The sequence below is a fragment of the Artemia franciscana genome, chromosome 7 (genome assembly GCF_032884065.1).
Source record: "Artemia franciscana chromosome 7, ASM3288406v1, whole genome shotgun sequence".
NCBI lineage: Eukaryota > Metazoa > Arthropoda > Branchiopoda > Anostraca > Artemiidae > Artemia > Artemia franciscana.
This window is the reverse complement of record NC_088869.1, coordinates 41,563,060-41,577,870: the sequence shown is the minus strand read 5'-3', so window position 1 is coordinate 41,577,870 and position 14,811 is coordinate 41,563,060. Positions and strand designations below refer to the sequence as shown.

At 33.8% G+C, this 14,811-nt stretch overlaps 1 long non-coding RNA gene across 1 annotated transcript; it reads left to right on the top strand.

Annotated features, from left to right (window-relative positions):
- The first annotated feature begins 1,195 nt into the window (after positions 1-1,195).
- On the top strand, positions 1,196-14,537 carry LOC136029315 (uncharacterized). The gene is made up of 2 exons (XR_010618016.1): positions 1,196-1,835; positions 11,283-14,537. It is a non-coding gene; the product is annotated as an uncharacterized LOC136029315 (long non-coding RNA).
- The last annotated feature ends 274 nt before the right edge of the window (positions 14,538-14,811 follow it).

Sequence of the window (14,811 nt, the reverse complement as noted above, 5' to 3'; positions counted from 1 at the left end):
TGCTGGTTGGCTAAAGAAATCTGAATCTGAACTATGTTGCCATCTAGGACTGTTCACTAGTTACATGTATTAAAGGGTAACCACGAGATAATTGGTTCATTAATATGAAAACCAACAATGTATCTCCTCTGTAGTTTGTATTGTGTACTTAATTAATTTAGCTTCCGAACTGATATGGTTGGCTAAAGAAATCTGGATCTGAACTACATTTTGCCGTTTAGGACTGTTCACTAGTAACGTGTATTAAATGGTAATGGGGATGAAGGATAGTGAAAGTCTGCTTTCTCAGTAGTTTTGTGAATCTGGGTGTTGATCTCTGATTTAATCAGGTGTAAGTCGTTTGGAATTGGAAGCCGCAATCTCTATTTTGGCCTAAACAGTTGGATTGTCTGTTAAAAAAACGTGATTCATGGGAAGAATGGCAGTTTCATAATAAGTATTTGTGTTAATAATAATAAAAAAAACTGTATACCAATTATATCTGCAAGAACTTATTTTTGGGAGAACTGGCCACATACCCAAAGAAGAAAAGCTCGTAAATTTTATTCAAAAATAACAGAAGTTATAGGTTATAAAAGTCTGGTATTTATCGGGGAGGGGGACATAGAACTGGAGACCCTCTTCCCTTATGTACGACCCTTCTGTAAGTGAATAACTCTTTCGACTAGGGTCATCCGATTTTTTCCTACCGATGCCTACTTGACGAGTTTCTAGTCTACTTCTCTGAAGGATTCGATATGTACCAACATTAAAAGAAAAACAAAGTCTCTTATTTGGAATTTTTTTGTCACTGGGAATGACCTCCCCTGCTGTGCTGTTTTTTCGTAAAAATAAACCGAATCCTATTTTTCTTGAGGAGGTACAACTTCTTCCTGATAAAACAGTCGAAATTGCTTGGAAAAGTAATATTTTGTCTTTTAAGACGGATAATTGAAAATAGAAAGAAGAAGGGAAAGGTCAGGGAATTATGTATTATTTTTTTCATTACTCATCAGACACCGAGAAGTATGTTTTCAAATTTAGTACATCGAACTTAAAACGCATTCTTGACTATTAGACATTTATTTATTTTGTTTCATAATATCCAAGTATAATTAAGCCATTTTATGGCCAAGAACAGCACAAGCTATTCAGGGTATTCCTAAATCAGGTATAATGTAATCCCAGACTGTGATTCCCAGTTAACGTTAATTCAAATCAACAGTAGTTTTATCAATTCATAACAAAATCTTAAATCATGAGTATTTGTTGAAATGTCACTTGCTGGAACTCATTATTCCTTTAATTGATTTTTTAGATTCTTTTTCAGTTGTTGTTTAATTGAATTGTTCACTTGTTATGGCAGTGTCGTAAAAAGACTCATATTTAGTGCCTAGGTACCATCTTCATGTGTAATATTCCATTTAATTCATGGCACTATTTTTTTTTATAAAAAAGGATGATAACAGTTAATATAACGCTTTTTTAACGCATGGATGAACTTTAAGACGTTGAAATTATCTTTCATCTTTAGGTTGAACTTGTCAATAGCTTAGTAAATCAGCAAGAGCGCAGTGAATCACTTACAATCGACACACGTAAGGCACCCTTGGTTACGTCTGACGAGCGGGTAGCTCCAGCCGCACCTCTAGTAAACAAATTAGAAAGTACTGAAGATGGCTCCCGAGTAGAAGCGATGGTTGTTTTAGTAACTGTGGTGGGAATATGTTTAATCATTTTTATGATATTCGCAGCCACGTTCTTACGAAGAAGGAAACTTCAAAGCAAAAGTGAAATGGGATCCAGCAGTGACCTTCGAAGTGATTTTGATTCCACGGAATCCAAATATTGTCCAGGTATGTATTACAAAATTAACAGTAATTAACAAATGTCTTGGTCCATGTGTGTACATCTCGTATACAGAAAAATAGCAATTATTCATGAGAAGGAAAATAATAATTTTAAGACTTAGCTTTGGTCATTAAAATTTCTTTCATAAATACACCGTTTAAAGATCGATGGAAAATGTACGGCTGTAAGAAATTTTTCATCCTGCATATACAAGCATTTCTTGAATTTATTTCTCGAAAATTCTATTTCCTCTTCATAAGCTAGCTCAAATTTTTATAAATTGGAAAATGGAGACTTAAATCAGAAGTTTTTATTCATAGGCTATATACTTAATTGAATTGGATTTACACTTCGTATTCTTCTCCCACTGTCCGTTTGTTATGAACCTTATCTGATTTCTAGGAGATAAAAAAATTAATCATGGGAATGGCTTGTTTTGCATTATATGAAGCTAATTTTATTTAATTTTTTTCCCTATAGGGCCCAGTAAAAGTAGGAGAGGTGTTAATTTAAGGTAGTAGTGGAAAACTATGAAAAGTGAATGTTGTTTTCTCGCAAACGGTTTGAGGTTTTTATTCCCTCTGTAATTTTTAGCATGTTATTTTTTCTGCTCTCCTACAATTTGGGGTCTATCCATCTGGTGAAGTATATTTCCGAAATTTGATGTACATTGTTTTTTAGATTAAAAATTCATTGAAAATTGGTTGAAAAACACTGAAAAAAGGATAATTTTTCTGTTGTTTTTTAAGTAAGTTTAGATCCTCCCACCCCCCATAAAGAATAAGTAATATATCTAAAGCTAGCTGCGATACAGGAGAAACGTCTTACCGCCTTTGAAAATTAGTGTCTTCGTTGGATCCTAAGGATCAGGTGGAGAGACATTGTCAGCAACATCGAGAGCCATACTCGCAAATGCCAATCAGACACCGTCTACATTGTGAATCAACCAAGATGTCGATACGCTGGACATATCCTCCGTATGCCAGATCATAGACTGCCTAAAATGCTCCTCCGCTGGCAACCGGAAGGGATCTATCAGCGAGGAACGTACGAGCGTGACAGAAGGGCCCTCCAGACGAGTCTCATCCCAGAGTGGGAGGACATCTACACAGCGGGCCATTTGAGAGAGTTTTGCAGGCTACTCACTGACGCCCTGTGTGCCTCTGGAGGCACTGGAGGAACTAAGGTCTAAGGAATATTATAGTTGTGGCTCAGTGAATGGATAGATCTAAGATCGATATGGAAAGATCGATCGATCTAAGATCGATAGATCGATAGATCTTAGATCGATAGATCTAAGATTACCATATCGATAAGATCGATATGGTGAAAGGAAGTATATTGTCCTTTTGGGGGAAGTTGCTGCTGCTTGCTTGTCCCAAAATCGCTTGTTTCAGAGGGAACATGAAGTTGGCTCAGGGTAACTAGTTTAATTAGCGTGCACTATTATATTGTCTTCTACGTACTATGTGTGTATATTTGTGTGCGCAAAAGTTAATGGAAAGCGGTAAGTAAAATTATATTTGGAAAATTAGGATAATAATTTAAGTGTGTTTATTAGCTTTATAGTTTTATATTTCCTGACTAGAAAATCTTAGTAATTCGAAATCGCATGTATTTTGTGACTTATGTTTGGATATTATTTATTTAGATATTATGATATAGTGTGGTCAATCAAAATGGGCAAGTCCATATGAAGAAAGTTATCGCCCATAAGATTTTATAACTTCGTTATTTTTTCTTGGCCAGAATTTTTAGAGACATATCTAAGCTTGGCATCGAATTGTATCTTTCTATAATGAGACTTAAGAAACTTTCAGCGAAGCTTTAAGTGTTTTGTGATTTTCTCATTTCTTTCCTGGAGTGGTTCCCCCTAATTTTATATTTTTTCCCATTTCCTTTTTCCTTTTTCCCTTTTCCAAGATTTTTCTAGTCGTATATCAAATTGCTAAGATATCTTCGCTCAGTCTCCATCTGTCAGATCTTTTTCATCCTATTTTCCTAACGAATTTAGAAGGGTGAATTTGTCTACTATTTTTTCTTTTAAGTTCCATGTTGAATATTTAATTTGCAGTAGACCGTGCCTCTAACTAAAGAAGCTCATTTTCTTGAGTTTATTCTTGCTTAAAAATAAGCTCAAACGAAAACTAGTCTCAGTCTTAGAATTCTAGTGGGTGAAATCAAGAATTTCCTCATGGAAAAAATTTGTAAAAGTCCCCTTCCTTCCCTTAAGGAAACCTCAGAGAATACGTGATAACAGCCCACTTGTGTAGAAAATCGGAAGTTCTGATGGCTCTAAACCAAATATATTTGCGAGTGAAAATTGGTTCTTTAACCGAAATAGATAAAAAAAACAAGTTTTTTTTTTAACTGAAAGTAAGGAGCAACATTAAAACTTAAAACGAACAGAAATTACCCCGTATATGAAAGGGGCTGTTACCTCTTCAACGCCCTGCTCTTTACGCTAAAGTTTATACTGTTTCAAAATTAGAGTTGAGAGAAAGAGTCAAACTTCAGCGTAAAGAGCAGGGCGTTGAAGAGGGAACAGCCCCTTTTTTTGCCGTAGCAAAAAACAGCAAATTTGCAGTCTCCGGTATTCGTCGTCATTACCTCTAGGATTCGAATTGGCCAGAGGGGATAGCCCGCAAATTTGGCTAGGAATAAATCACCGATTTTAATGTTTGCAGGATTCTTGCCTAGCAAATGAAAGATTATAAAGTGAAAGAAACTTATCTTTCCGTGAGGGCCGAGCCTCACTAATGTATCCAAGTGAAAAATCAGTCCAAACTGTGCGAGGTCGGCCCAACTGCTAATCCTTCTCTACACTAAACAGCGTAATTAACGCACAGGCAAATTATATCCAATTTTCTCTACACACCACACTTGGCTATCGTATCTAATTTTCTTAAATCAAAACGCCAAAAATCTGATTGTGTGATAAATTCAAGGATTGCACAATTTCTGTAGTCGCTGAATTAATTCATGGCTAAGGAATCAAGTTCAAACAATTCAAAATTTCAAACAGGTGTAATCCCTTTGAGAGCTAGTTCAATACTGCAGCATATCAGTATACTGCAGGCATCTTCTTTGAATTGAATTCATTTTTTTTTCGGTAATCTCGGTTATAACGTTTTTTTCTGATATTATAAGACATAGAAACATTCAGATCAAAATAAAGATTTTTAATTTTATAAATGGCTTAAGAATATTAAGTGGAAACTTTCAGGGAATGATGAGGGGGATGTACAACTGACGAAAAGGCAATATGTGCATACTTTCTTATATGAAATTACTCCGTATATGAAAGGGGCTTTTCCTCTTCAACACCCCGCTCTTTACGCTAAAGTTTGACTCTTTCTCTTAACTCTACCTCTTAAAACAGTAAATGGATGTTCAAAGTTAGCCTAGGGTAAAATTAAAAAAAAACTTATTTTTTTTTGGCTTGAACGGAAATTTGAAATAAGATGGGATGGAAGAAGAATTTTCACAACGTATGTAAGTACCAACACAAAACCAAAATATAAAAAATAAATAAAATTAAAAGAAAATTAAATGCAAGGTATTTATTTATATCTATGAAATAATTATTAATCACACTCATTCAACGTTTTTATGAGTCGTACAATTGTTTTTATTTTTTTTTTGGGGGGGGGGGTCAGACTATGAAACCCCCTCCTGGATACGGCCTTACTGGCAACTTTGTTTGCATTATTAAATAATAACGTGAGTAAGAAGTAAAATAATTATTCTATTTTACGTTATTTCTATTTCTTATTTTGTTAAAATCTCTTGCTCCTTTTATTACTACATTTCCTTCCTAGACTTAATACCCACAATGCAAATTCTTTGGATTTTGATTTGAATTAGTTAACACGCCAAATCGCGCTTTTGTCAGAATGGTTTAGTCCTACCAATTTTTTGCTTATTTTATTTTATAAGTATATTAATTTAGATACTAATTTGAACTAAAATGCAATCTTGTGGCGTGTCAGTATATCACTGACGCGTCTATGATTTATCAGTGAAGTTCCATTGTTGCGCCAGTCTAGTCAACGCCGTTTCGAAGTATTTTAATTCAGGTATCAAACCTGCATATTGTATGATCTTCTTTTTTAACTTCTGTTTAGGCTGCATGTTGTGGTAATCAATTCTTTTTGTTCTTTTTACCTGATTCAATGCAACAAAGGAATAATGAAACCTATAGATTTGGATCTTTACTGTGAAAATATAGATGATAAGCGTTTTCATTATTTTGCCTTTTATGTTATTTTGGACTACGTGATTCATCGATTTTATCAATTGCTTATTATAAGGTGTCTGCTACTTTTTTTATTTTATTTTATTTTTTTTTATTTTTTTACTTTTATTCTGAGGAAAGACATGACAAATTAATGAGGCAAGTGAACCAGTCCTTTCCTTGGCCATCCAATATCAAAACAATGTCTTTGTTGTAAGGGGTCTTGAATTAAACGCACCGTATCTGACTTTTGCTTTTGCTATATCGATTAGTGATTTCGGTTCTTATATATTATTTAATTAAAATATATCTACAACGTAGCTTATCTCACTTAGGCTAAGCTAATTATCCCCGAGTTCACACAGAGAAACCGGTTTTGCAACAGGGTGAGAACAACAGTGTGGTTGCTATAATACGTAAGTAGCGCGGTCTCTTCAAAATTTCTAGATATCTCCTTTTTTTCTATAAATTTTATTTTAAAACAACGATTTGCTATCATTTTGAACGCAACGTCGACACTACAACTGCTCAAAACTAGTTTCTGTTTGAAACTCGTTTTGATTTGGTAGTTCGCAGTTCTTTCACAAATAAGACATTGGTGAGAACCATATTTAGTTAATTTATATAAAATGTTGTAACTTGTGATTTTTAGTAACAAGTTTAATCATTGAGACGTTTTAGTTTAAACTGCGAGAATGGCGGAATCAATGTATTTCAAAAAAATTTGTAACATTTTGTTGTTAGAGGATTCGAAAACAGGGAAATTTTAGAGAAAGTAGTCTATTATTGATAAGGGAGACTAACTTTTGTGTACGTAAATGATCCATATATTCAACATCAGAACCCTGTTTTATAGCTGTGCGAAAAATTTGGTAGTTGAAGCATAGCTGATTTATATAGTCTCATTTTCTATGTCAATATGATAAACTGAACGGCAAATTCTGTTTTCTGATAAAAATGCTTCATTTTCTAATTTTCGTAAATTCGCGCTACTAGAGTTCAGTTCGTCCTTTTCAAAGGAATTAACATCACGTGGAAAGGAATCAATTTGTTGTTGCTTTGAATAGCCCATTTTCAAAGCTTTGCTATCTTCAGAGAAGGGTTGTTCTTTCAGAACTTATGTAAGAATCCCCTACTTTCTTCTAAGAGACTAAATAGTGCTTTGAAAATCAGGGCTTATTGTTCTTCGTTTCAGCTCTTATTGCATTCATTTATCAAGTGGCATTTTAAGTTTTCAAAACGACGGCCGCTTTCGGTGAGCTTATAGCCTCTACATAGAAAAAGATGGGACGGTGTATTACTAGCCTACGTGAGCGACCTAGAAAGTTTGTTGGGGCATAGGGATATCCTTTGGAATACCGTGATGTAGTAATTGTTTCAACATTCACTTTTAATTCCATGTCTTAATTGGTTTGTTCATGATTGTTTCGACGTAATTCGGTCCCTCCATTATGCGGTTCTACCAACAGAAATTCCTATTGTACGATCCTGACCATTACGGGTCGGGGTAATGACCAATAGCCCCCCTCCTAACTGTGGAAGGGTGTCTAACATCCAGCGCCATAATCAAAAAATGTAATACCGCGATATCACACAGGTTTTTATGAAGTGGCGCAAATCAAATATATTTTGCAAATATAACAGAATCCATGCAAAAATACATAATTTTAGCTAAAGTATGATAAATGTTCGCTTTATTGGTTCTGTCATTTTGAAGGATTGACTGATATTTTCAAGTATTGGTTTCATTGATGCAGATGGCTGGTATTACTGATTAAGCAAATTGAGTCCTTTAATTCGAAGTTATAAAATAATAATAGTCCCAGTGCTGTGATACCACTGCTACTTCTGCGAACAACTCGCTGCACCACTAATGCCCACACTTTTCCTCCCCTCCGATCTATTCAAAGTTCTGGCCGTGTGGTACAAGTTCCCATTTGACTACTTTCTTGTGACCCTCCTCTACCCCATCTGGGGATCGCCTGTTTTTTGTTTGGCCGCAGACTAATGGCCGAAAAGCACAAAACAAGAATCTCAGCACCATTCTGATATTAAAATTGTACAACCACTCAAAATATTGGTTCCATCTCACTTTTTTTTTTATCATGGCATCTTATAAAACGTGTTTTGTGGCACATCATGAGCACATATAAAACCAAGCTTTCGAACAGAAGAGTGGCGAAAACAGACCTAGCTTCAGCAGTTACATTTTTTTTCTTTGAAAAGGCGAGAACCTTTTTGGATCTCTTTAGTTGTTTCTTTTGCCTTGACACTTACTGTGTAATCTTTTGAATTACACCATGATATAAAAGTCGAGATCACTGTAAAAACCATGGTAATAAAACAGCTGCTCTTTTGAGGTGCGGTTAAATAGGTATTTTTCCTACCTATTTTGTATTTATGGCTTCACTGGTAATTCAATTCAATCTCGAAAATATCTTTTATTATCCTATTTTTGACACTTGACAAGCTTGTGGAATTTAATAAAGTTGAACTCGGCTTTTTCAATGCGTATTATTTTATTATTATTGTGAGTTGCAATTCCTTTACTAGTGATTAATCATAGCTGCCAGCCCTCTGAGGATAGTTCTCCATAGGAATACTCCTTTGCGACCAAACTCTTCGACAGGGTTATTAAAAAGTAGTGTCATGAACATCGTAGTTTCTGTCAAAAATAGAGCTGCTCCACTTTAGTCATATTATCAGCGTCAATTCAGCAAGTTCTGTATATAAAGATAAAGCACATAATTGTTATAAAGCCAATTGTCATTGCTACATTTTCCTCATTTGTGATTTGGGGATTTGATATTTTCCATTCTGATTCTAATGGATTTCGGCGAGTGGTAGAACTAAGAGTGTAATTTGTTGTCTGGCTAACGAAGCTGAATTGGCGGTCCACTAGCAGAAGCTGCAACTTTTGCGACTAGCAGATGCTACCAGACCAACAGTTGTGAGGAGACAAGAATTGGTTGACATAAAAAGCGAAACGAAGCTGCTGTAGGAGCTTGGTTTAGGACTAGTGGTTTTATGTACCAAATTTAGTTTTTACAGTCATGACTATAAAACAAACCTAAAATTTCTTTGTCTTTTTTGTTTTGTAAATTAATAACCTCATGAGACGAATATTTTTTTTGAAAACCTTTTAGTCATAACCGTGCTAGAATTTTTGATACCAGTTTAGAAAAATAAGTCGATTAAGACAATGGAGGAATGGCCAATTTTCAAATATCTTGCTTTTTTGGTTGATATTCGTGATATTTTTCTCTGTCATAAATGACGCTTTTTAGTCAGTGTTTGTAGTCATTAACCCCTCTAAACCCCCTTTCTACTGCTGAAACTTTTTAGTCCATATCCAAATCTTTTGGAGATAACAAAATTAAGTCTCGTTTGAAATTTCTTATTATACTGCCGCTGTTATTACTTCTTATTTCTGAACTCAGTTTGTGCACATGCACGTTAAGCAGGCAATGGCTTTGATTTGGTCAGGTTTTATTGCAGTATTGTATCTCGGTTTTGCGATAAATTGTCGAGTTCATGTCAATTACATGACGAGTGACAAAAAGCCTTAAGTATTGTTTTAAGTCTCGTTTTATGTTATTTTAAGGGCGCTATTTTATTCTGGTCGGTTCCATTGCTAAGCTTGAATTTAATACCTTGCTTTTAAATTGTTATGCCATAAAACTGTCTCCAGATATTTTCGGTGTTTTGTATTGTACGCAATCAACAAGAGTTCTGCAAGGGAATATTTTAGGGAACAGAGTTCTGCAAGGGAACATTTTAGGGAACAGAGTTCTGCAAGGGAACATTTTAGGGAACAGAGTTCTGCAAGGGAATATTTTAGAATTATCGTTGAGTGTGACTAATACATTTTCGGAATATGAATTATGTTATTCAAAATGTTATACTTTCACAACACATAAAGATAGAACGTCGTTATTTTCCTCTTTTCTTCTTTGATGTATACTAGGTAATATTTTGGATTATCTTTAGCAAACTTAATTTTAGAGAATAGGTCATAGATCACAGTTTTATGGAGCTTAAAACACTTATTAAAGAAAAAAAAGGATATATGGGACGATCTTGAATACTTTTTTTTGTTATTTTAAGATGCTATAAAGTTCCCTCATGAAAGACACTGATACTAAAATCTTTTTAAACTCTTTGGATCAAAAAAAAATTGGATCAAATAAATTTAGTTAATGGGAGCCATGTAACTGTAACTAACAGGAGAACTATCTTCACCAGCTTTTTGTCGCCTTGCTCCTATCGCTCGCACCTACGGCCCTCGTGCGCTTGTTATAAAGACATCACATTTCATTTTTTTGGGGGGGGGGGAATTTTATAGCCTGTCCATTTCCACGACTCAAAAAATACTATGCGTAAATTGTCATATTTCTAGCAAGATTAGTTGAGCTTATGTTGATACGTGTAGTTTGTGTGTCAAATGTTTAACCAATAAAAATTAATCTAAACGTAAATGCGTTTTTTCAGAAAATTTTTAGCCACTAAAAAGAAGGATAGATATTTTTTTTTTTTATGTTTTAGCCGGTAAAAAGAAGGCTAAATGTATTTTCTTTTTTTTTTTTTTAGAAAACTTTAAGCCAGTAAAAAGAGAAAAATGTTTCCTTTTGTCACAATACTTGTATACGCTTACTCTCTGTTTCTTTGTTTTTTCACGCTTGAGGACTATTTGAAGAACTAAGTTTCATCTAATTTGTTTCATAATTTTTTTATTCACTTGCGTGAATATACTCTTTCTCATTGTTTGCAATAAGGGGGTTGGAGGCGTTTCAAATTCGGGACATCAATCGAAGGGACAGGGATAACCCCCTAGATTTTTGCCCCCTCTAGAATTGGGAAAATGCCTTTCATTGGCATTTCATTATTTAGTTTAATTTTCAGTGCGAAGATTTCTAAATGTACCCCATGATTGTGTGCTGTACCTAGTAAGGAAATGTGGGGATTCTGCCTCGGCAACCCTGAGCTCTCGTTTCTTGGAATCTTTTTTCTCAACACATTAACACATGAATTGTGTTATTAACAATATTTATTAACATTTAATATTTAATAACAATATTTATTAACATTAATTTTATCAGCTCAATTAACACATGAATCCGTTGAATAATTTTACTTCACCCCAGTTTCTTAATCGGTACATATGGTGATGTTACTTTTTGGTATTTAGTTTAATGAGACTTAATATCTTTTTCAGAAATTGTTTGTGCTCGTACATTGTTGCCAATAGTCGTCCCAGCTTTACCAACAGCTCTGTCTTCGCCAAACTCTGACAACTTGCCCAAGACATGAGGAGTTCAAAAATCTTAGCAATGTGATATTAACTATGTACATTTGCGTGTAAAATTCATTTTATTTATAGTTTATGTTTTGATCTCATAATGTTATAACAATTTTCTCGTTACTGTTTCTGTGTTTTCTCTTTTCTGTATATTTGTAAAGTTTGTAATTTATTGAAGTGAAATGCTAGTGTTTTTTACTTGCATGTCCTTATTTGCACTTACTAAGGAGTGAAAACTTAAATTTATGCGCTTGTAAAAGTTTTCATGTGAAGATGAAAGAAATAAACCTAATTATGGTTACCATGCAAGTGCCCGTGGATGATAAGGATACATATTTCCTCTTGAACGTTCGTCCAGTTCAGAAATAGCGCGTAATAAATTTGCTGATGTTTGCATGACTGACTTCATCTTAAGGCGGAACGTACCTATCTATAGAGAAGTATTCAGAAGACATATAGGACGGGGAGGAGGAGTCGGTGTGTCTCTATATACCAGCAATTGTCCTCTTTTTCTGTAATGTGTTAAAGCCTCTAAGCAATGTAATTCGCAGATTCTTTCTCATTTAGGGGTTTTGGCCTCTTTCCTGATATTCAAGGATTATAACTAGAATATCCCCTCCCCATAGGACCATTTGAGACGCTCATTTGTGTACTTTTATCATGTATATTCTAAGATGTGGAGTAATTTGAGCCCAAAAACCCTCCTCCTTTTTATTATTTTAATTCTTACATGAAAAGTTGTTTTGTATCTCCTAAAATTTTGGTGATGTTTTTCTATGAGACTTAACAACATCTAGTTTGCCTCCATTTGAGTTCCTCTCCATTTGAACTCCATTTGAGTTCCTCTCCCCCAATTTTATTTTGGGCCAAACAGACGCCGCTAATCATTTGTGCTCTCGTCAAACTTATAAAAATCATGTTGTGTGTAAATTTCTTTTACCAGAGTATCTAATACTAAACATGATCGGGCTATAAAATGTGCAGAAATTTTTGCTTAATGAAAAGGCTCGCTTTCGTATAAACTATTTTAACTGTTCATACACTTTCACTTGTTTAAAAATATCTTTTTGGGGTTTTACAAATGTTCTTGTATTATTGATTAATGTTATTGTTTGGCTATCAATAATGCAATTACTGGGATTAAAGCCGACTTTGTATTTCTGTCTTTTAAGAGTAAACTTGTGTTCTTTAGATTTATCTGCGTTATTACTATTTAACTTCTAAGAAAGTTCGAAGAAATTAGGGTAATTGTTACAACAGTTTAAAAAATTGAAGTCCAGTTATTTATTTTTAAATGATTTGCATCAGATGTTTTGGGGAAAGTTCATTCTTAAATGGGGTGTCTTTTTCAAAACTCGTCTGAATATTTCTCTTCCTGCCTTCTGACAACCATGTAAACTTTACTGAGTTTATCATCTTCTTTATTTTTACGTTTCCTTCAGATGAATTTTGATTTTATAGGATTTTTTAATGGAATTTATTTTTGTATATTATTTACTGATTGAAAATAAAATATGTTTAACCTTTCACAATCAGTGGCATCGATTGGAGGGAGGCATGTGCCTCCTAAATTATGAATATAGAAGTTTTGCGGGGTATTTGCATTGAAAATTTCTTTTTTAAAGTATTTTCAGTGAAAAAATAAAAAACAACTAATTTGCCCCACTCCCCTTCTAATTTTCCCTGAATTGACGCCAGTATTCATAATATAATCTAAGGACTTTGCAAATACTAATGGCAAAGTTTAAACTTATAAAACGGAGACAAGAAAGAGATAATTATTTTCTTGCAGAGAAAAGCAATCGGGAAATTTCTTGCTCTGTGCCACATCTCGATGTTTATAAAAATTATTGATAAATTTTTGCTAGAATGTGTTACCGTTTAAATTATATTGATACAAGTGCACACACTGAAACGTAGCTTCGCAGTGGGGTTGGGATGGGCAAATTCGTCTAAATAGCGATAGTCTGAAGATTCTAGGATACAATTTGGAATGCTTCGAAAACTGTAAAATTTGGAAAAAGAGAGGTTCGAGCTTCCAAGTTTTCCCTGTGTGCGTGCTTGTCTCATACAATAGACTTTAACCGGGAAAGAAGATGGGGGGGGACTATTAGCATAAATTAAATATTATTTTAAATTTAGAAATTATTTAATTATGATTATTCATAATTAGTTTTATGATGGTTTTGAATTGTTCATGAAAATCTAAAAGTTGTTTATATACTATTATGCAGTCTAATATAAAGAATCTAGTTCCTCAATTGTCAATATTCTTTTTATGATGACTCCATGACTTAACATTAACTGTGCTAATGAGCGTAGTTGCTAATGAATTGTGTGCATTTCTATTGTTAATAAAATAATTTTTTATTTATACTTTTGTCAAATTTTACTCCTTAGCCGATAGCAAAGATAATAGGTTCTGATGAAATCGCCAACGTTAAAAATGCAACTTTTCTTTCTTTTTTGTAACAGAAAACAGATGGACTAGACACATTGAAGAAAGAACAGTATAAGAACTATAAGAACTATAAGTTTAAACTTATAAAACGGAGACAAGAAAGAGATAATTATTTTCTTGCAGAGATAAGCAATCGGGAAATTTCTTGCTCTGTGCCACATCTCGATGTTTATAAAAATTATTGATAAATTTTTGCTAGAATGTGTTACCGTTTAAATTATATTGATACAAGTGCACACACTGAAACGTAGCTTCGCAGTGGGGTTGGGATGGGCAAATTCGTCTAAATAGCGATAGTCTGAAGATTCTAGGATACAATTTGGAATGCTTCGAAAACTGTAAAATTTGGAAAAAGAGAGGTTCGAGCTTCCAAGTTTTCCCTGTGTGCGTGCTTGTCTCATACAATAGACTTTAACCGGGAAAGAAGATGGGGGGGGGGGGGACTATTAGCATAAATTAAATATTATTTTAAATTTAGAAATTATTTAATTATGATTATTCATAATTAGTTTTATGATGGTTTTGAATTGTTCATGAAAATCTAAAAGTTGTTTATATACTATTATGCAGTCTAATATAAAGAATCTAGTTCCTCAATTGTCAATATTCTTTTTATGATGACTCCATGACTTAACATTAACTGTGCTAATGAGCGTAGTTGCTAATGAATTGTGTGCATTTCTATTGTTAATAAAATAATTTTTTATTTATACTTTTGTCAAATTTTACTCCTTAGCCGATAGCAAAGATAATAGGTTCTGATGAAATCGCCAACGTTAAAAATGGAACTTTTCTTTTTTTTTGTAACAGAAAACAGATGGACTAGACACATTGAAGAAAGAACAGAATTAGATAATGATTGCTGTGAAGGGTAAAGATGAAGAAAATAGAAATTTTTGATTTTTCAGGTGTCAACAATATTGTAGAAGGAAAGAGCGTGACAATTCCCTATTATTTCCTTTATTGGTAGGTATAAAGCACAAT